General features: G+C 43.8%; 1 pseudogene; it reads left to right on the top strand.

Moving 5' to 3' along the window:
• Nucleotides 1-20,007, top strand: part of LOC118983985 (ribosome biogenesis protein NSA2 homolog) — a 166,856-nt pseudogene extending 146,849 nt beyond the window's left edge.
• Nucleotides 20,008-23,901: the final 3,894 nt, after the last annotated feature.

Below are 23,901 nucleotides of genomic sequence, written 5' to 3'. Positions count from 1 at the left end.
CTGACACTTTGATCTTGGATTTCTCAGCTTCCAGAGCATTGGGCACTAACTTTATAAACTACCCAGTCTAGTATTTTGTTATAGCATCCCAAATGGGGTGAGACACTAATCCACCTCGATGAACACCCTCTGAGTCCTGTTTTCCTCGAAGCTTCTCTTTTAAGGAATTATCCCATAAAAAGGGAACACAGAAGCAACTTGGCAGAATCCTGCAGGAACTCTTAGAAGTCCCTCCACATCATGCCCTTGAACCAAACCAAAACATTTCACGTCTTGCCTGCAGGTTTCCGCATCCATTCTAAGGAACTCAAGGAAAATCTCAGCCATGAACATTCATGGAGAATGGCTGCTAAATCAGCGCCAAAGTTGACGTTCAATGATGAACAGCGTGCCCTTGATAAAATACTCAACCACAACACCGCCCGGCAGGGGTGCCTTGTCTCAGGGCGCCTCTCGGAAGGCATGGCAAAGCATCACCACTTTGAGAAACGATCTCCTTCTCTGAAGGCAAACACGCCTACGCAACCACCGTACACTGAGTGTTTTCCCAAAGCAACCGTGAGCTCCCTAAGGTCAGGAATGGTGTGGGTTTTGTTTTTTTTTTTGTCTCCAAGACCCAACGCAGCATTGGGCACACTGTGTGCTTCCAATAGATACTGGACAGACTGACCAATGCATATGTCATATGGCTATGCATATGCAAATGGCTATGCCTAACAGCACCAGTGAGTAGGCCAGCTCAGGTACATCTGTTTGCATATGAATTTTTAAAAAGATTTTATTCATTTATTTTTAGAGGGGAAGGGAAGGAGAGAGGGAGAGAAATACCAATGTATGGTTGCCTGTCGTGCGTCCCCCGCTGGGAACTGGCCTGCAACCCAGGCATGTGACCTGACTGGGGATCGAACCGCAATTGTCTGGTTCTCAGGCCCACGCTCAATCCACTGAGCTACACCAGCCAGGGCTGCATATCAATTTTTAAAACTAGCGTGTTTTTATAATGCTTGCCTTGATCAAGGCTCTAAGAATATGGAAGTGGTGATTCACCAAGCCGATTCCTTAGTGCCAAAATGTAAGCAACTCAGTTTTTTCTGCAAAACTCAAGCACAATTTAATTTAAAATAACAATTAAGAAACTTAAGGTTTGGGACACTTCCGCCAAGATGGAGGCATAGGTGGAAACACTGTGCCTTTTCCCACAACCAAGTTTGGATAAAACAAAGGTTTGGAGAAACAAAGACACAACCAAAGGACAGAAAATTGAATTATACGGAAGTCCGACTACATCTAACCGTTCAACGGGGACGGTAAGAGGGGCGGAGCCAGCAGCGAGCAGGGTCGGGCAGGACAGGGCCCCTGACCCAGGCGTGCAGGCAGACGAGAACCAGTTGGGGTGCGGGGCAGACCGCGGGCGCATATTCGCGCACAGTGAGACAGACCACGCAGGCCCCAGGGGGCGAGGGCTGACGGCGGTGGCACACTCGCGAGCAGTGGGACAAAACCCGTGGGCCCGGTGACGGCAGCAACTGCTGCATCGGTGAGGGCCGTGGCGGCAGGCTGCGGACAGGACGCCATAGTCCCTCTTTGACCCCGCCCCCACATACAGCGTCACAACCCAGCAACTTAGTTGCCCTGCAATACCGGTGAGAGCCATTGTCGCTCTTTGACCCCGCCCCCACATACAACGTCACAACCCAGCGACTTAGTTGCCCTGTTCTAGTGAACATTTTAGGGCTCTGATCCTGCTATGGAACAGGCATGAACAACCCGAAAGATGGCACAAGAAGAACTCAAAGTCCAAGAGCCAATAACTCTCAGCGACCAAGAAATTGCCAGCCTCTCAGAAGCACAATTCAGGACACTATTTATCAGGATGCTCACAGAACTGGTAGATTATAGTCACAAATTAGAGGAACAAAGTCACAAATTAGAGGAATATATGAAGGCTAAACTAATTGAAATGAAGGGAGATGCACAGGAAACCAATAGTGATGGAAAGGAAACGGGGACTCAAATCAATGGAATGGACCAGAAGGAAGAACAAAACATCCCACCAGAAAGGAATGAAGAAATGAGAATTCAAAAAAATGAGGAGAGGCTTAGGAACCTCCAGGACATCTTTAAACGTTCCAACATCCGGATTATAGGGGTACCAGAAGGGGGAAAGAAACAGCCACGAGTGGAAAACGTATTTGAACAAATAATAAAGGAGAACTTCCCCAGTCTGGCAAAGGAAATAGACTTCCAGGAAATCCAGGAAGCTCAGAGAGTGCCAAAGAAGTTGGACCCAAGAAGGAACACACCAAGGCACATCATAATTACATTAGCCAAGACCAAAATGAAGGAGAGAATCCTAGAAGCATCAAGGGATAAGGGGACAGTCACCTACAAAGGAGTACCCATCAGACTGTCAGCGGATTTCTCAAAAGAGACCTTACAGGCAAGAAGGGGCTGGAAAGAAGTATTCCAAGTCATGAAATCCAAAGACCTACAACCAAGATTGCTTTATCCAGCAAAACTTTCATTTAGAATGGAAGGACAGATAAAGTACTTCTCAGATGAGGTCAAGTTCAAGGAGTTCATCATTACCAAGCCCTTATTATATGAAATGTTAAAGGGACTTATATAAGAAAAAGAAGATGAAAAATATGAACAGTGAAAGGACAGCAAACACACAGCTATTAACAACCACACCTAAAACAAAAGCAAACCAAGAGGACAGCTAGATCAGGAGTGGAACCATAGAAATGAAGAACACATGGAGGGTTAGCAACAGGGGGGTGGGAGGAGGAGAAGGGGGGAGAAGGCACAGAAAATAGCATAGATGGTAGGTAGAAAATAGATAGGGGGGAGGGTGAGAATAGTGGGGGAAATATAGAACCTAAAGAACTTGAGACACGTGGTTATAAACTAAGGGGGGCAGAATGGTGGGGGAGGGAGGGTGCGGGTTGAAGGGATTGAAGGGGGGGAATAGAACAACTGTAATGGTATAATCAATAAAATATATTTTAAAAAAAAGAAACTTAAGGTTTAACAATGTCTGCTGAACAAGTACCTGCTTTATTTGAAACATACAACATATTTACATTATTTACTTATCATTCTACCACGCTTCGCATTACGAGCTTCTTAATTATATCGGCAAAATAAAAAAGTGCTAGTACTTTTAAACTTTTCTGAAGAGAAAAAATTACATCCTTGATAACACAGGGAAGGATGACATAGAAAGCCTGTGAGAGTCAAAGCTTAGCACTACTCACTCTCTGATGTTTTTGCTTCCACATTTTTTCATTTAAGATCATACATAATTTAGTTCAAAACTGGGATCTTATGCACTGTTTTATAACTGGTTGGCTTTTTTTTTTCATTTTCTCTGTCTTTCTCTCCTGCCTATAGTTTTTAAAATCAGATAAAATTGTTAAATGATTGGCTATCGAATAGTATTGACAACCAAGTACCGCTCATTTTTCATAAGCAATGAATAACTTCATAATTTGTACATTTCACCACCCCTGTCAGGCTGGGGTGATGTAAGCCGAGGCGGGCCTCTGTTCAGAAATATATCGAAACCTCCCACTCAGGTATTACAGCAGAGCTGTGGAGACTGCCAGCAAGAAGTTGAAATATTTAACGGGAGCTGACCCTAGCTGAGTCTGATGGACCCAAACCCTTCACTTACAAGGTAAAAAAAAAAAAAAAAAGAGTCCGTCTTACCCTATCAGCTCACCAGCTGAAATGCCATCTGACATGAGGGGTGAGAGGGGGAAGGCACACATTGAGACATTGCCGTAAATCACCAACAGATTCCCAGACATACCATGGCATACAAACCCATCAATTACACAAACTCCCAGCAAGTTCAAAGAAACAATAAACACAGAAAAGGGCATCCTATCACAGCACAGCAAGTCGGGGGAAAGAGCTGCCAGGGGCAGGCAATGCTGATCCAATTCAAGACGGAAAATATCAGAAGCTGTGATGACCACTTTAATTTGAAATGTTCTGGCGGTGGGTTCCCTCGGAGAGCAGCGGGGTCTAGAAAGGCAGCCAACAAGACCCGTGACCCAGTGGCCCTTTCCGCCACGCTCTCCCGTGCCCAAACTGGCTTGTCAACACCAATCTGTGGGCTCAGATGCCGGCAGTTTAGGTTGCAGTCTGTGAAACCTTGGAATGGGCTCCTGAAACAACTCAAAAGCTGAATCTGTGATTTTCAAATGCCTCTCGAGGCCCTTCATTGGGCAAAAGCGACTGGACCTGCCACACAGGTGCGGAACAAGTCCCTGTCTCAGTGACGCGGGGCGTGATTAAGGTTATGCTGGTCTGTCTGAAACGCAAACAAATGATCATGGTCTTGGCAGCCTTCAGTTTCAGGGACTGGTGGAATCTCTCTGTTAGAAGCACTTGGACTAGGAAAAAACGCCAGGTCGTTAGACGTTGAGGTTCTTGTATCTTTAAATATTGCAATGAATATTGTACACTGTTAAAATGTTTGTAAGATCGGGTTATGAAATTCCTGCTGCTTACATATTTTGAGGGCTTTAACTCATAGTCCTGAGACTTAGCCTTTCTCCTCATTGCCTGTATATGTGATACCTTGTGATAAAAATCAATGGGATCATTCTGTTCCCCTATTTTAAATCCTATCTAGTCCAGATGGGTCCTTCCTGATCTGGGCACAGTCTCAGGGCCATAGTCTTCCACAACCCTCAACAGACAAGGCACATTCAGCCACACGCTACTCCTTACAAACCCTAGGCTGGTGCCACAATATTTCTCAACCCCTCATCTTTGCACCTGCTGCTCACTTGGCCGGGCAAACCCTCCCAAAGTCCACCAGCTTCCCCAAGCCCACCCATCCTCCAGGCAAACCCTGCTCACCAGGAGCCAGGGCATCCATGACACAGAGCATCCACGAACAGCGCTGGCTTTGGAGCTAGCCAGCTGGATTTGCATCCTGGCTCCACCTTCTCGTAGTTAGTTACTTAACTTCTCTAGGCCTTGCGTCCTCATCTCTGAGATGTTGAAAGGAACAACACCGAGAGATGCTGACAGTTGAAATGAGGTAAGACTTTAATCAGATAGCTCTTGAGAACTTAGTGCTCAAAGGCTATCAACGGTTATCGCTATCATCATCATTATCAACATCACTGCCTCTTAATACCACCATTAAAGCTCTTTTTTCTTTGTGGGGGGAGGGAGGGTTAAAAAAACCCTCTTTTGTTGGGGCGACTTTGCCCGCAAGTCCCCCCGTCCGCCACGGATGAAAGTAACACTACCAAGACATGATCCGCTTAGGGAGGAGAGGTAGCCAATTTCTCAGTGGAAAAAGGCCAGGAGCTCCTTCCTCCAGAGGCTTTTATTGGGTTGTAATACACAGGAATACAGGGTGGCAAGGATCAAACAGTAGATAACATTTCAAAGAAATCTGAGGGCTTAGTCTGAGTCAGAGTCTGTCAGGAAAGGGGGTTGCAGAAACTTTGGGAGACATACTCATTTCCTGCTCGGACCCTTAACACACGAATAAAAGCACTCTTAGCAAAGCAGGTTTCACAGGACTTTTAAAAATTCTGTCTTATGCCAGATTTACCCCGGATACTGCTCTAGCAAGGCAAGGGGCTGCACCGCCTCCCCCCATTGTAGGTTTTCAGGCTTAAGTGGATTAGAGTGGGGAAGACCTTCTCCCAGAGGACTCGGGCTATGTCATAATAACTGGGGGGTGAGAGTCCATCACTCCCTCTTTGTGGCAGCCCCCCGAGTCCTTCCTTGATGGCCTCCCAAGTGATCGTGTCTGACTTAGGTTGCCCCTCTCTCGGAGGGGTCGTACCGTCATCGACCCTCCACCACGCTCCGGGGGCGGGGGGAGGAAGCAGAGGCAGCGTTTGCTACCAGAGACAAACTTTGTCTCCTAAGTGGCTCGCATTCCGGAGGTTGCTCACTCAGCCTCAGCCATGGGGGACTGTTACAACTCCTGAAACCAGGCAGAGCAGATCCCAACACGCTTTGCCAAACACAACCTCTTTTTGCGAACAAATTGATCCCTCACTCTTTTGTTCCGTTTCTGAAACTTGGACGTGCTTTTAAAGTGGGTCTCATACGGAATCACGAGCTGTGCATTTTGTTTGTTTCTTAACATATCAGCTCCCTCCCTGAAAGCTTCTTCAGGGCAGAAACCACATCGCATTCATCTTGTAATTTCCATGCCTTGCACTGCCTGACACCCGGGAGATAAAAAAACACAAATATTAGCCGAATGAATCAATAGTTAAATGAGTTCCTAAAAAGCCAAGTGAAAACCAAATACTGATCGATCAAATCATGTTTAATTGCACTAAGAAAATTTCATGTTCAGAGAATTCACAAGAAAAACCCAAGGCTTGGGTGAAAGAATGGAATGCATATGAATCAGGAGGCGGACTGAACGCCTGAATTGAATCCCAGCTGTTTCTCTTACAAACTTTCTGAGAAGGGGCCACGTTATTTCACCTCCAGGAGTCTTTGCTTCCTCGTTTGCAGGTAAGAAGATAGCATCGTAAACCAGGAATGAGGAGATACAAGCAAAGTGCCTGAACCTGTCAGTGGTAATTAATTGATCACTTCCATTGGCCTTTTATGAAGAATTACTTTTGTAAATCAAACTATTACTCCATTCATCTTTGTGTTACGTTGGGGTCTGCTAAAATGCTCACACAACTAGACAATCACCGGGGTCAGTTTTTCTTTTCTTGTCCTGTATCCATGTTCTTAAACACCTGAACATATGCACCCCATCTGTCATCTACCAGGGGACCAAATTCATGGATTTGTTTGCTATGGGTAAGTGTTCTTTGCTTTAATGCAGCTGCTTTATTTTGCTCCCGCTCAAACCACTAACTTCAACTCCGTCATTATTTGAGGTTCCAGGAACGCAGGTTTAGACATGACCCTGAGAATTCTAATCAGTTTACCCCTTCGTGTGCCTTTACAAATAGATTGATCAGCTCCGTATTTGTGAGGAAGAGACAGCTGTGAAAAGGGATGACAGCTAAAGGAAGCACTCAAATAAATCTCATCTTTTTTGTTAATTTGACTAGATCTGACAATGATGATATAAGTCCTTCACAGTCACTCAGTATTTTTTAAATGAATTAAACATTGTTTCCTACCAATCAACTTAAGAGAATCTGCACATCAATGTCACGATCACCAGATCATTTTATTTGTTCCTATAGAAAGAGCACAAATTACTCTTGAATCCCAGCCACCTGTACACATTTGGCAGAAGGGAGGGTGTGGTGGGAAATGACAGCCTTCCCAATTTCCCAAGTCCAGGGACGTCCCAGTTTATTCCGACCTATTTCACCTCTCATTCTTGGCACAAGAATAACGGGAGCAAGTAGAAGATGGTATCTCAGTTGGTCAGTGCATTCCCCCAAAACACCCACATTGCAGGTTCAATCCCCAGTCAGGGCACATACAAGAATCACCCAATGAATGCATAAATAAGTGAAAAAAAAGAAGATGGTGTCCATATTACTTTTTATAAACAGGGAAACCGAATTAAACCCACCCAGGATTTCAATATTCACCGGACAGACTTAAACCATAGGTCGATGTCAAACTGCTCATTCAGCCCCTAAACCTGATTGTAATAGAAGTGCAGAGGGGAGGAATAGGAGCCGGGAAAAGCTGAGTGTGGGCCGAGTGTCATCTGACAGAGAGTCTGTCTTATCATATTGTGTAGCATCACCCATTGTATCCATTGCCGTTGCAGGTATCCTTCGGAACAGAAAACACGCAGTCCTCTTTCAGCTGCCCCCAAACCCAAGACACTCCTGAGGGCTAAAAGCGAATGGCTGACCTGCGCTCCAGTCCAAGTGATGAGGGCATCAGCAGACACACAGAATAATATCTGTATCCACCTTATCAGAGGACCAGAAAAGAGGATAAGCCCCTTTGCCAAAGTGACTAAAAACTGCGTTGCTGCGGCTGTTCGCAAGGGCCCCCCAAACAGAACGTAGGGGCAAAGAAATGCAACTTTATTTAAAGCATCAGCTACGAAATAAAGGAGTTGGCATAACAGCACGACATACTGAAACTTGATCAAACTGAAAAGAACAGTTGATCTGTCTTCAAGAGAAAGGGAGGGGGTAGTGNAAATGGCTGACCTGCACTCCAGTCCAAGTGATGAGGGCATGAGCAGACACAGAATAATATCTGTATCCAGCTTATCAGAGGACCAGAAAAGAGGATAAGCCCCTTTGCCAAAGTGACTAAAAATTGCACTGCTGCGGCTGCTCGCAAGGGCCCCCCAAACAGAACGTAGGGGCAAAGAAATGCAACTTTATTTAAAGCATCAGCTACGAAATAAAGGAGTTGGCATAACAGCACGACATACTGAAACTTGATCAAACTGAAAAGAACAGTTGATCTGTCTTCAAGAGAAAGGGAGGGGGTAGTGCGTAATATCTTTAATATATGGATGGCTGGGTAGAGTAAATGACTGTCGCACAGAAGGTTTATCTGTAAACACCGCAGTAAGTCTAGGGTTTTTAACCACAATAAATGGCTGCTTTCAATCAGTGGCTGCTAGCAGGAAATCCACGGCCCATAGGAGCAATTACCCATCTCTTGACTGAAGCACAGGACAATTACAAGCTACCGAAGTACACTCATGATACCGGAGCACTTGACTGCGCGGTGCTAATGGAACTGAGACAAGACATCGTGGTTTGTGGCTACATTTCTCAGCGTCAGCCCCTCCCCGGTCCCTTTCATCTTTCTCTTTCTCACAAGGTGGCAGCGTACACAGAGAAATTGTGGTCTGCAAAGGCAGTGTCATCTTCCCCCAAAACAAAGACACCAGGGTTTCCTCTCCCTTGCACCCCCCCACAGCCCTTTAAAATTATTACACTCAACCTGATTTGTCAAAAAAGTACCAGGCTTTCATCTGCGGCTTTGCAGATGACCTCTTTCCCGGAGTCTCCCATTCAGCATTGGGTGCTCATTATGGACTAAATCAATTAGCCACATTAGGACTTCTGATCTTAAGGAAGCGAAGAGAAACCTGTCAGGGTAATAAATGGGAACATAACTACTCTTTGATGTCACTGTGAAAACTAGGTATCCGTAGAGACAGAACCTCTCTAAGATTAGAGAAAGAAAAATAAAAGATGGTAAGTGGTCTATTAAATTAACCTTCCATTTTCATTATGTTTATTTCTAACAGGTAGCCTTTAATGAAGATCTAATGTGTCAAGCATTATATTGTGTATTTTAAATGCACTGTCTCATTGAAGCCTCACAATAACCCCAAAGGAGACAGATACACTGTGATGACCCTCAGCTAAAGGATGAAGCAATGGACACTTGGGACATTTCCTGTAGACACCAAGGTTTGTACATCGTGGACTCAGGACCATAGTGGCCCCAAACCTAGCTCTACAACACCTTATCAAACTTCCCCTGCTTTGAATAAATCTGTGAGAAGCGGTGAAGGGCTGGCAAAGCCACCCCAACCTGTGGCCATGATGGACACAGTGATGAACCCCAGCATCCTTTCCCATAGAGTACACACAGGACCCCAAAATATCTCTCATCACAGTATTCCAGGAAGCCTACACAGAAATGCAAGGTTTCTCCCCTGGCCCTCGATAACTAAGTGAGCTAGTGAAAGTAACTGTGTGCCTGATACCGTTTCTAAGGAATACTGCAACAGAGGCTTGGGGTGCCCCTTTTCTCCCCTTTTATTAAGGTATTTCCTACTTTCTTAAGCAGTGAGGAAAGCAGAGCTCCACTAGACCGATCTCCATTCACGCAGCAGATCACATCCAGACAGAAGTGAGCAGCACAGGTAGTTGCTCAAACCACGCCCCCTCTTCCCCCCACCCCCAACGTGAGAGGCAGGGTCCTCTTCCAGGTTGTCATGGCGTCCGAGAAGAGCAGATGCCAAGAAGCCAAAAACATTCATAAAATGGAGTCCAGAGAGAGCTAGTGGATGGGCTTGAAAAAGAAATGACAGAAATCTATGAAAACAGTGCACACTACATTGCAAGGAGCCCCAAACGACCAGATGTACGACCATCACCAACACCCCTCTCTCTCATCCTCTTTGTCCCTTTATTATCATTCCTTTTCTGGAGTTCACGAATCAAGACATGAGTTTTGGTGTTAGGACGACACACCACACCACTGCGCAGTTAGGGACTCTCCCTGAAGCTCCGCCTCTTGCTGAGATCACCTCTTTCTGGGTCCCATTACATTTGTTTTATAGATCAGGCACGTCTCGTGCTGAATAGCCCATAGATGCAGACTTTACGGCCATCTGATGACACTCCTAGTCCCGTATTTATAAAGTGATTCTTCGGGGAAACACAAGCAATACTTGGGATCTTTAAGACACTAACTGCTAGAAAGGTTTTTAACTCTGCTATGACTTCGCCTGAGTTACTGAAAATAAAACAAACAGAAACATGCTCTAACGGATTTTGAAAAGTCAAATACCTTTTAGGGCACTAAGGATTCGACACAGTGCCAGTTAACCTCAGTTTGATGACAGAGTGGCAGGCTTTTCTGCTCCTGGGTTCACATGTCCTCTTTTTCACCCACGTTATACTTGCATGAGGGGTTGTATGTATTATGACAGTCAGTCCAGTCTCCATTGTCTCCTGGCTCCCAACCCTTTTCCATTACCTTCCCAAAAAAGTAGCCACACAATTCAGGGAAAATACTCGGTTTAAAGGGCAAGGATTTCCAGTAGAGGAGAAAGAGTGGGAAATGAACTATTTCAGACCAAAAGCAATTATATTTTGAAGGCAGAAGCAGACATCTTCTGGCAAAACTGTCAAGATGTTACAAAAGGATTAAAGGAATTTTTTATCATTCAAAATCTGTTTCTCAAAAAAAAAGGTCTGCTGTTCTATTTTTGATTTTTAATAAGACTTTTCAATACATTCCCTGCTTTTTAAAAAAAAAAAGTTTAAGGAAGAAGGAAGCAAAAAGTGAAGGCAATGCAGCAAATGCAGCCAAGACTTTGATACAGTATCACTCACTTTCACCATTCTGGTGAATTTAGACAAGCTTTTTGTGGAAGGTTGTACCCTATACAATAACCTGTCAACAAAATACACTTATTGCAGAAACTTTTCAGGATTTAGGCTTCTATTAGGGTTACCGGACAGACACCAAATTAATTCCTTTTAAAACTCTGGGAACTTTCTTGCAAGGAGGCAAAGGATGGCATTTTTCACTGCTTAACGGTGTACGATCCTCTCCATATGCTTCCAACGTCCAGTTACTATTTCGTCCCCAACCTTCAGCGTCCTGGCTCCCCGAGTTCTCCAGTGAGCGTCGCTCACCAAGCTCCTGTCACGTTTAGTTAGAGTAGCATGGTTTCTAGTACAGCCTCCACCCTGTTCCCCACCTTTACGACACTCAACTTGTTCACTGTCTACATTCTCTTCCTGGAAGCCGAGAGACCACCACCATTTCTCTCCGTCTTTCACATTTTCTCCGCCTTCACCCCATTCTTCCTCTCTTTCATTGCAGCAGTTCAACACATTCCAGTCAACCGCCTCTCTTCTGGCCGTCACCTTTTCATCCCTCTTGTCCATCCATCTCTATTGGTGAGTAGGGTGGGTTATAGCATTGGCCTTCACACACGTGTAGTTGTTATGACCTTTGTTTTCAGATAAAGCCCTTGAAGACTAGACCACACAGCTATGTCCTCTTTGGAGAAGTGTCTATTCAGGTCCTCTGCCCATTTCTTAAGTTAGATTATTTGGGGCTTTTTTGAGGTGTTGAGTTTTATGAGTTCTTTATGGATTTTGGAGACTAGCCCCTTATCAGATGTATCATTGGGAAATATCTTCTCTCAATCAGCTGTTTCATTTTATTGATGGTTTTCTTTGCTGTGCAAATACTTTTTAGTTTTATGTAGTTCCATTTGTTTACTTTTTCTTTTATTTCCCTTGCTCGAGGAGCTGTATTAGAAAATATATTGCTAAGAGAACTGTCAGAGATTTTACTGCCTATGTTTTCTTCTAGAAGTTTGATGGTTTTGAGCCTTACCACTATGGAAAATGGCATGGAGGATCCTCAAAACAAATGAAATCTTACCATTTGCAACAACACGGATGGACCTAGAGGGTATTATGCTAAGTGAAATAAGTCAGAGAGAGAGAGACAAGTAACCGTATGATTTCACTGACATGTGGAATCTAAAGCACAAAATAAACAAATGAGCAAAACTGAATCAAAATCACAGACACCTAGAAGAGACTGATGGTGGCCAGAGGGAAGGGGGTTAAGGGACTGGGTGACAAGGGCAAATGAATTAGGAAGTACAAATCGGTGGTTATGAAAGTATAACATATAAAGTATAACATAAGAAGTATAGTCAGTAATATTGTAATAACTATGTCTGGTGCCTAGCGGGTGCTGGAAATATCAAGGAGACAGTTTGTAAAGTATATGATTGTCTAGCCATTACGCTGTATACCTGAAATTAATACAAAATAATACTGAATGTAATCTGTAATTGAAAAATTAAAATTTCCAACACGACCACACAGCTACTTGGTATAGAACTAGGATTTGACTTTAGATCTAACTCGGAGTCTTGCTTTCACTGCACTATCCAGCCTCTTCAAGCAACCAGTCATTCTTCCAGGGGTCCTTCCAGAGTATTCATCACACCCAACACATTTCGGGTGCCAAATACACAGCCTTCTCATGGGGAACTTCCAGGCTCAGCTACAGAGGGACACAATGAACAGATGGAATGTACTTGATTTTTCCCCTCCCCTGCAAAAGCTCAACCACCTGGAAAACAGAGGAAGAGAGAAGCCTTCCCCTTCCAGGTGGATGGAGACCAGAAGGGAAAGCGTGCGCTCACCCGTCAATCTCCATCCAGCACACACCCACTCATGTCCCAATAACCAAGCGACAGAAGGAATTCCCCACAGAAGCCTGACCACCACAACCAAAGGTCAAACAGTTCCCCAGGACAAATATACCTGTTCCGTTGATCTAATTGAGAGAAAAAGTTGGTAATCTACAAGAGAAAAAAATGTGCTCACAGTATTTTGTATTTGTCAATGTGCAGTTGGCAGTGGGGTGACCTGTTGTACTGAAATGGGACTGGCTGGGGGCGGGGGGTGGGGGGGTGGGTAGGGCACGGCTGAAAAGAGAGAAGAAGGTGCAGGATGAAAGGGAGACAGACAACTTGGAATTTTTTCCTTTTGAATTTCAACCTGTTGGGTAAAAACAATAGCAAATGAGGCACTGCATATGCATGAGGCAGCGAAGGTATTTTAAGTTTTTCAGGAGACAGCTCGCTGAATGGAATTGCTAATTATGTCTCACAAGGCTCTGTCCAATTCAGTTAGCTTGATTACGGCTGAGTTGTCAACTTCCCTGCACTTGAGGTTCCACAGTTGCAACCCGTTCCGCGGCTTAATATGAAATTAGAATTATCTTTCTCCAAAAAAGAAAATGTTTTCCCTCACGGAAGAGCTAGCTTTACCCATTGTGACAACATAACCTTTCTCAACAAAAATAAAATTAAAACCGCCAAGGGTTCAGATTCAAGGGTTTTGAGAGTTGATGGAACATCGGGAATGTAATCGCAGCTGTGACAATTACAAATTAAGATTGAACAATGAGCCAAATTAAAAGGGTGAGAAAGAGCAGAACACCATATGGAGTAACTCGTTGCTGCCCCCACAGGATATCTTTGATTCCTTAGGATAAGGAGGGTTTGCCAGCTGAGGAGATGGACTAAATAGAGCCCTGGAATCTCACTTTTTTTTGGGGGGGGGAGGGCCTAAACTTCAGTGACTGCCTAAATCAAAGTAGTTAAATTTCTCATTTCCTTTGCTTAGCTTCTTCACCTCTAACATGGGTTAAACCTCACTTTATAATGGTGCTAGTTCAAGGGAGGCATGAAGAATGAAGTAGAAATCCTCGCTGGACAGTGAGATGAAGATCAGAGACTGTCTAGAAAATCAGCACCTTGGGAGGGTTCACTTTCAAGGCAGAGAGAATGGGGCAAGATAGGATTAATCCATTAAAGTATCATCAGATTGATTCAGCATGGTGCCCTTTGTCAAATGCATTCATTCCCAGCCAAGCTGACACTGGACTCAAGTCTGACATGGACGAAGAGCAACAGAGGGTGGAGAAAGGTGAACAGAAGGAGGACACAGTGGCCTTGCTTGGGAACCCCTCTGAAACAGTAGCCAAAGGGTGAAAGGAGCAGCGTGCCACCTTGTTCCAGAGAACCACACTACCTTGGGGACAGGAGGGTCCAATGCATGAATGAAGGTGTGCAGTAAGAGGGAGAGGGGCAGACAAACACGGCAGCATCTGGCCGAGCAGGACATTTCAATGAAAAGGTCTTTTCTGAGAACACTTATAACACATTCCCAGAAAGTACAGAGAATGGTCCAGGCAAGGGGGGTGAACTGTTTCTGAAGGGGGTTGCGTTTCATGCTATGGATTGGGAAGCTGCAAATGTGATGTAAGAAGCCCATGCTACCCTGCTGACGAGCCCTGCAGAGGAGAACCAAGCAACCCCACCAACGGCTAGGCATGTCCGAGAAGCCATGGGAACCAGCCAACTGACCACACACATGTGAGTGAATCCAGCCAACACCTCATGGAGCGGAGATGAGCCAGCCCCGCTGAGCCCTGTTTAAATTGCACAAGTAAGAGTAAATAGACTGCCGGCCAAGATGGAGGCGTAGGTAGAAACACTGTGTCCCCTCCCATAACTAAATTTAAAGACAATGAAGCTTGAGAAACAAAAATGCAGCCAAAATAGTGAAAGTTGAACTGTACGGAAGTCCAACAACAACGAACCACCCAGCCAGACCAGTAAGAGGTGCGGAGTCAGCGGTGGAGCCGGGTTGGGCTGGAAAGATCATTGGGTCCAACTGACCCAGGAGCGGAGGTGAGGCAGTGGGTGGATCCCAGGCGTGGGGTGGTGACTGGTGGACCCAGTGAGGGCGCAGGGTGGCTGGCTGACTGCGGTCACACATTCGCGCACAGATAAACCAAGCGAAGGGGCGAATAGTGAGACAGACCCTGCAAGCTAGGGCCCCAAAGGGAATTAGAGCCTGAAAGCACCAACTGGTAAGACTTTCTCAGGGTGGAGGGGCCGAGAGAGGCTCCCAGGCTCACAGAGGGTTCGTTGGAGAGACCCACAGAGTCTTGGAGAGTACACAGGCCCACACACCCGGGAATCGGCACCACAGGGACCCAATTTGCTTGTGGGAAGCCGCAGAGGGGAAAGAAATCTGAGAGAGAGAGGAGCAGAGCAAAGCGCCATTTTTTTCCCTCTCTGACCCCGCCCCCACATACAGCGTCACAACCCAGCAACTGGGTCACCCTGCCCTGGTGAACACCTAAGGCTCCGCCCCTCATACACAACAGGTGTGAACAGACGAAATATTATGACTCAAGAAGAACTCAAAGTTCCAGAGCCAATAATTCTAAGTGACCAAGAGAGAGCCAACCTACCCGATGCACAGTTCAAAATACTGGTGATCAGGATGCTCACAGAACTGGTTGATTTTAGCCACAAATTAGAGGAACATATGAAGGCTAAACTGATTGAAATGAAGGGAAATGCACAGCAAACCAATAGTGATGGAAAGGAAACTGGGACTCAAATCAAGGGAGTGGACCAGAAGGAAGAAAGAAACAACCAAACAGAAAAGAAGGAAGAAACGAGAATTCAAAAACATGAGGAGAGGCTTAGGAACCTCCAGGACATCTTTAAATGTTCCAACATCCGGATTATAGGGGTACCAGAAGGGGGAAGGAAACAGCCATGAGTGGAAAATGTATTTGAACAAATAATAAAGGAGAACTTCCCCAGTCTGGCAAAGGAAATAGATTTCCAGGAAATCCAGGAAGCTCAGAGACTCCCAAAGAAGTTGGACCCAAGAAGGAACACACCAAGGCACATCATAATTACATTAGCCAAGACTAAAATGAAGGAGAGAATCCTAGAAGCAGCAAGGGATAAGGGGACAGTCACCTACAAAGGAGTACCCATCAGACTGTCAGCGGATTTCTCAAAAGAGACCTTACAGGCAAGAAGGGGCTGGAAAGAAGTATTCCAAGTCATGAAATCCAAAGACCTACAGCCAAGATTGCTTTATCCAGCAAAACTTTCATTTAGAATGGAAGGACAGATAAAGTGCTTCTCAGATAAGGTCAAGTTCAAGGAGTTCATCAGCACCAGGCCCTTATTATATGAAATGCTAAAGGGACTTATATAAGAAAGAGATGATGAAAAATATGAACAGTGAAAGGACAGCAAACTCACAGTTATTAACAGCCACACCTAAAACAAAAGCGAACTAAGAGGACAGCTAGATCAGGAGTGGAACCATAGAAATGGAGATCACATGGAGGGTTAGCAACAGCGGAGTGGGAGGAGGAAAAGGGGGGAGAAGGTACAGAGAATAAGTAGCATAGATGGTAGGTAGAAAATAGACAGGGGGAGGGCAGGAATACTATGGGAAATACAGAAAATAAAGAACTTGTGACACATGGCCATGAACAAAGGGGGGGGGAATGGGGGGGGAGGGGTGTGCAGGGTGGATGGGAGTTAAGGGGGGAATGGGACAACTGTAATGGCATAATCAATAAAATATATTTAAAAAAGAAATAAGTGACAAATAAAATAACAAATTAAACTGTTAAAAATAATAATAATAAAGAAAGAACTTGTGACACATGGACATGAACAGGAGGGAGGAATGGTGGGGGAGGGTGTGCAGGGTGGAGGGAAGTGAAGGGGGGAATGGGACAACTGTAATGGCATAATCAATAAAATACTTTTTTTAAAAAAAGAGTAAACAAATGGATGTTGTTTGAAGCCACTGTGTTTTGAGGTAACATATCACGTAATATTAGATAACTGACAGAATCTGTACATAAGACATTTTCTTCTGGTATCCCCCATTTTTGAGACAGAAAAAAAGAATTTCCCCCTGTGTCATCTGCCCATAAAAACATTTTCAGTTACTCCCAAGTAATGTCCACTGCTGACTCTAATCACAGGCATTACAAAAGTAACAATCATCTTATTTGTCAAAATTAAAGTTTTAGCCATGGCCAGGTGGCTTAGGTAGTTGGAGCACTGTTTTGTACGCTGTTTTGTACACTGTTTTGTACACCTGAAGGTTATGGGTTGGATCCCTGGTCAGAGCATCATACCTAGGTTGTGTATTTGCTCCACAGTTAGGGTGCGTACGGGAGGCAACTGTCTCTCATGTTAATCTCTCTCTCTCTCTCTCTCTCTCTCTCTCTGAAATCAATAAACATATCCTCCAGTGGGAATTAAAAAGATAATAATAAGAAGAACTAAAGTTTTAGCTATAGTCCCTCATTCTTCCTGAGCAGAAAAATCTTCCAATCTTTGATGCTCACATCTGTCTGCCGCAAAGAGTAGCAGGACAGGGTGAAGTATGCACACCCTGCCTCGGTAACACACCGAGCTCACCACAGGTTGTGAGTTCAAGGTGTCAGCGCAGTTCCACAGGCCTGGTTATTTGCCCTACAGAGTCGCCTTCATAACTACACCCTTGGTCCTCCATACTTCACCATTAGGAAAAGATAAAACTCACTTCTGTAAATAAAGCAGCCAAGTTACAGAGAAGGGAGGGGAGGCATGTGAGCCACAAACACGCATGATAAGCAAAACACAACATTATTACATGAGGGTATTTTCTAACAGGGCAGATATCTCAATTGTTCCACCTGCTACAAGAATGAAAACAGATTTCCTGAGGAATGGGCAGGATCGCTTCCTGTCAAACCCAAATGAGTGAAGGTGGGGAAAAAAACTACTTTAAAAAAAAGATGTTTGCTTCTTCAAGGAGGACATACCGAGGATCCAGAGTCATATGAAAAGATGCTCAGTATCGCTAGCTATCAGAGAGATGCAAATTAAAACCACAATGAGATACTACCTTACACCAGTCAGAATGGCCATCATAAACAAAGCAACAAACAACAAATGTTGGAGAAGTTGTGGGGAAAAGGGGACCCTGGTTCACTGTTGGTGGGACTGCAAACTGGTACAACCACTATGGAAAACAGTATGGAATTTTCTAAGAAAACTAAAAACGGATCTACCTTTTGACCCAGCAATTCTACTGCTAGGATTATATCCTACAAACCCTAAAACACCAATCCAAAAGAACCTATGCACTCCAATGTTCACAGCAGCACAATTTGCAATAGCCAAGAGCAGGAAACAACCTAGGTGCCCATCAGTAAATGAATGGATTTAAAAACTATGGCACATTTACATAATGGAATTCTGTGCAGCAGAAAGAAAGAAGGAGCTCTTACCCTTTGCAACAGCATAGATGAAACTGGAAAGCATTATACTGAGTGAAATAAGTCAGGCAGTGAAAGAAAAATATCATATGATCTCACCTTTAACAGGAAGCTAAACAACAAAACAAACAAGCAAGCAAAATATAACAAAAGACACTGAAATAGAGAACGGGGGGCAGAGACCAGAGGGGAGAAGGAAGGGAATTTCAGGGGAAAAGAAGAAGGGTTTATAGGAATAAGTATAGAGGACACATGGACAAAAAAAACTGGGGGGGGGCAGTGAAAATGGGAGGGAGGTGGGGAGGGCTGGGGGGGTGGGCTGGGATGGGAGTAAAAGACAGAAAACTGTACTTGAACAACAATTAAAATAAATTCAAAAAATAAAATGTTTGACGTATTCCTTTTTTTCTTCTTTCCCATCTTGTCCTTCCTCCTAAATGTAAGCACCTTTTTGTGGGGCAAAGACAGTTTCTGAAGCAGAATTTTCTCTCGATTAGATCTTCCCTGTCCTCACACAGCTCCACTGCTTTGGCTCTGATAAGCCTCGGGTCAGCTCCATCAGCGCTGTGAACTTTCAGTGATCATGGAAATACAGGTATTTCTCATTTTCAAGGATAGAAGATTAAGCTGTCATCCCTAAGCAGCCAAGGTGGGAGCATTAAAATCACATTGAAATGCAGAAACTATATTTATTCACTTAAATTTTTCTCATAGATGGTTTAGAAACAAGCGCATCAGTACGTTGTATATAATCAAAAAAGTCACCCCCCAAAAGACATCCTGGTACAGATGATTTTTTTTTATGTGCTCCTGATGTCTGTCCTTAAGAAAAAGATTGGGATGGGTCTCTGAGACCCAAAAGTTGAGAGCTTCTTTTCACACTGGAGAACTGCACCCTGCCGCCCAGCAGCTGTAAGCACGGCGCAAAATTTTTGTATTGAGTTACACCGTAAGCACTATGGATACCATTTGGATTACCATGAGAAAAAGAGAAAGAAGGAAGGTCCAGGGGTTCATGGCATTCAAAGAAGGTGAAAAAGATGATTAGTCCGAAGACTAAGCTCTACCATAAACAGTGCCAAGAAAAGAAAATACAAATGAAAAAGACTATGAAGATGCAGGAAAAGGGAAACACCAAACAAAAGAAATGGGGGAAAGACTCCGCAAGGAGAAGCACCTGCATGTCTACTGGACAGAGAGGGACAGTCTCGAGCTAAAGTACTTCCCAATATGATTAAACAAAACCGAAAAGAGAAAGCAGGAAAAAAGGGAGGGCCCTCTGCTCAAAGTTCGTGCCCAGGGAGAAACTGAGGTAATAAAAATTATTTAAAGAGGAAAGAGAAAGAGAAAATCATGGAAGAGGGGAGTTAGTTCCTAAAGTCTGTTTGTTGGAGATGGTTTTACTGGAAAACCACCTAAATGTGAAAGATCCATTAGGCCAATGGGCTTATGTTTTATGAAGTCCCACATAACATCCTGAACAGAAAGCCACCTTTTGCCTGTGTAAAGAAGGATCCCTCATCCCCACTTTATAGACATGGGGTGTTATTACCAAAGGTACCGAAGTAGAGATGAACATAAATGAGCTGGGCCTGGTGACACAAGGAGGCAAAGTTATTTGGGGAAAATATGCCCAGGTTACCAATAATACTGAAAGTGATGGATATATAAATGCAGCCGTGCTGGTCTGACAGTGGTTTCATACAAGCAAATCCTTGTAATTATTGAAGACTGTGCATGAGTCAGGAATACCTGACTGTGATGTTCCTGCATGCTACGAAAGTACAATAGCTTCTGTGTCTGCAGCCATTAAGAGAACTGTTTATTAAAATGGCCCAGTTGTATAGATTGGTAGGAAAAAGTTGGGTTTGTTTCAATAGATTTGCCAGTTTGCTCTGATGATCTGGGCCAGTAATAAACCTCAACTTTTTTGTTTGTGTGTTTATATTAATCTCTTGGTATTGATTTTTATTTAATTTATTGTGGTGACACTAGTTAATAAAATTACATGGGTTTCACATATACAATTGTGGAAAGCAGTAGGAGTTACCTCAAAAAATTAAAAATGGAACTGCCTTAGGACCCAGAGATTCCACTTCTGGGAATATAGCCAAAGGATCCCGAAACACCAATTCGAGAGTGTAGATGCCTGTGTTCATAGCAGCATTACTTACAGTAGCCAAGATCTGGACACAGCCCAAGTGTTCATCAGTAGGTGAGTGGGTAAAAAAGCTGTGGTGCATTTACACAATGGAATGCTACTCAGCCATAAAAAAGAAAAGGAAGAAGGAAGCCTCGACTTTATGTCGATGGTGCTTAAATAAGAACATGTTTCCATGGCTCCAAGTCAAGAAGTTCAACTTTTCTTTTAAGTCTTAACAAGGCAACACACACAAAAAAGCTAAACTACATTCCCTGTGCCTCGTTGTGTGCTAATATATGGGCTCCACCTCTACAGTCTAAGAGAAAAACTCCACACTAAGATAAATTCAAGCCTGAGGAGACAAGAGCACAAAAACTTAGGTGTAGCAGGCTAACCAATAGGAAAGAAGGAAATCAGAGTCACATGTCCCTCAAATGGTGTGCGAGGCTGATCACCTGACTCTGAAGAGAGGCTGGGAAAGTCCGCAGACGCAGGGCCAGTGTTCCCCTACAGCTGCCACAGAAATGGGCATTTATTGTGAGGAGCTCCTGGTCAGAAGACATAGGCTTCTTGCCCCTCCTGTGGGCTAACTCCTGAGAAAAGATGGCTCCCTCCCCTTGCACCTCCTGTGACATGACTTCCTGGAACTCTTTTTTAGGTGTTTGCAATAAAGTTACGCAAAGGCTATCTAACTGCAACAATTCAGCAAGCAGACAGCTGATAGCCACCCGCAGGATGCCGAGAAGCATCCTTCTGATGAATAACACTACAAGTAGGAGCTAGCTCTTTTTTCCGTTTTTCTCTTAAGCACTTGGTATGTGTCAATGGCATTTTTTTTTAAAAGGGGGGGGGCGTCTCTTAAATGAATTCTCACAACAGGCCTATGGAGAAAATGGTAGACATTGGTTCTTTTTGTCAGACAACTCATCCGACACTACCGTGTTTCTTGGGGGAACTGCCCCTCCCCCCTTCCCTTCTCCAATCGTAGGGTGGTGGTGGGACCACAGCACCAATACCAGACCACTGCCCCACAGGAGGGAACACCGGCCAGGTCTAAACAATCCAAGCTTCTCCCTCACCACACGAAGGGGTTGGTTCAGGGTGGGGATAGGACCAAAGGAGAAACAATGAAAACTATTTCGCCTTGATTTTTAAAATCAGTAAACTGAATTTAGGAAATGAGACACATGTAAATTAAAGGCCATAACACCTTTTGCCTCTGCTAGGTGGACAAATCCTGTTGGGGGGGGGGAGTTTGAAGCTAAAAGAAGCAGCAATTCAAAAGAAGGTGATAAGATCCTACCTTAACTAACCACTCCTGGACAGTAGTACGGCCATCTAGATAGATACATAGCTATATAGATAGACAGATATATAGAAATGGATTAGCTACTGCAATCCCCTTTTTGCTTCAGTAGCCATAATTTGGATTACTGACATAACTGAAAAGCCTTGACTTATCAAGAGAGATACTGTTATCCTCTTTTCGAAGATGGGGAAACTGAAACTTAGAGCTATTAAATAACTTGCCCAAGGTCACAAAAATACGCATGACAGAACCTGGATTCAAACCAGACTCAGCAGGCTCCAGAGTCAGAGCCCTCAATCACTGCAAAATGTAATCTATTAAGCCAAGCCGTCACCCCAGGTATTATCAGAGGGGTGGACAAAGCTGCTAGTAAAATAACAGTTCTGTAGAAGAGATAGGTAATAACCTAAGGAGCAATATAAAGCTCATTCTGCTGTTATTGTGTCATGTGAAGCTCTTCAGGAAGAAAACGTGTTCATTTACAGTATCTGATTTGAACTTCCTAACCACACTGCCAAGCAGAACGCACAGGGCTTTCTGTTATTCCATTTTACAGATAAGGAGCATGTCTAAAACAAGTTCTTCCAAAATGACCTAACTGTACGATGAGTAATGAGATAAAGCCACGACCAGACACTGTGTCACCTGACTCCAAGTCCAGGGTCCCCTCTCCACCACACTCTTAGCCTGGCGTGATTGAATTAGAAGCGCTGTTGTAGGGTTCAGAAAAATATGCCTGGGATTTGAAGGCCAAGAGTTAGAATCTCCCTTTCAACATTAAACTTCTTGGGCAATTTCTTAACAAAATTTCTAACCAAAACTTTTAACAATAAGAAATTTTTTTATCCAAAGCAATTCTTCAACTCTCGCAAATTTGAGACCTCAGCTAAATAAGGTATATACATCGATCCATATGCTCACCAATATTTTCTTCCAGTTCTTTTATACTTTTTAAAATTTTCTTTGAACTCATATGGATACAAGATGTTAAGCAAGGGTAACTTTTCCTCCTCTATGCAACTGATCAGTTTGCCAGCACCATTTACAAATGAATCTAGCCTTTTCCCTCTAGATACTCAAATAAATACCCTTAGATTATTTTTTCTGAGCTATTATTTCTATAATCTTAGTGTGGGAAAAGCTTTATAAGAGACAAAACAAGAAAGGAAAAAATGGAGAGTTTTGCATCTTTGCAAATAAACAGATACATCGATTGATAGATTAAAAGAAGATCGGCCCTGGCTGGCGTAGCGCAGTGGATTGAGCGCGGGCCTGCGAACCAGACGATCGCAGTTCCATTCCCAGTCAGGGCACATGCCTGGGTTGCAGGCTGGTTCCTTGTAGGCCAACTCCCAGCAGGGGGCGCACGAAAGGCAACCATACATTGATGTTTCTCTCCCTCTCTCCTTCCCCTCTAAAGATAAATAAATAAATAAAATCTTTAAAAAAAAAAAAAAAGAAGATCGAAGTCAACAGACTATGGATCCATGGTTGAAAATCTTAAGTTGTAGAATCGTTACAAATACAGAAAGATAGTTATCCAAGTAGAAAAATAAAGATTAGAAATTGTCAATTTGTAGAAAAAATTACAATTAGCAAAAATAATAAAAAATATGACAATATTGCCCTGGCTGGTACAGCTCAGTGGATTGAGCACCAGCCTGCGAACCAAGAGTCACCAGTTCGATTCCTAGTCAGGGCACGTGTCTGGGTTGGGGGCCCAGTCCCAGGTTGGGAGGCGTGAGAGAGACAACCACATATTGATATTTCTCTCCCTTTCTTTCTCCCTCCCTTCCCCTCTGTCTAAACTAAATAAATAAAATCTTTAAAAATTAATTAATTAATTAATATAAATAAAAATATGACAATGTTGCCAACAGTGTGGGGAAACAGGCACTCCCTTCTACTACTAGAGCCTCTATAATAATTGGCATTCTTCTGGAAGCAATTTAACGGTGTGTATCTCAGGCACTAAAGTGTCCCATACTCTATAGTTCAATAATAGTTCAGTAATTTTTTTCCTAGAAATCTTTCTACAAGCTATGACTAAGGATGTGGGCAAGTCTGTTCATCCAAAAATGCCCATTATCCCATTTTTAATGGCCAATAAGCA

Source organism: Sturnira hondurensis, unplaced genomic scaffold (genome assembly GCF_014824575.4).
Source record: "Sturnira hondurensis isolate 20B ecotype Veracruz unplaced genomic scaffold, ASM1482457v3 Scaffold0000022, whole genome shotgun sequence".
In the NCBI taxonomy this organism is placed as follows: Eukaryota; Metazoa; Chordata; class Mammalia; order Chiroptera; family Phyllostomidae; genus Sturnira; species Sturnira hondurensis.
The sequence above is the reverse complement of the archived record's forward strand: the minus strand, read 5'-3'. Positions and strand labels throughout refer to the sequence as shown.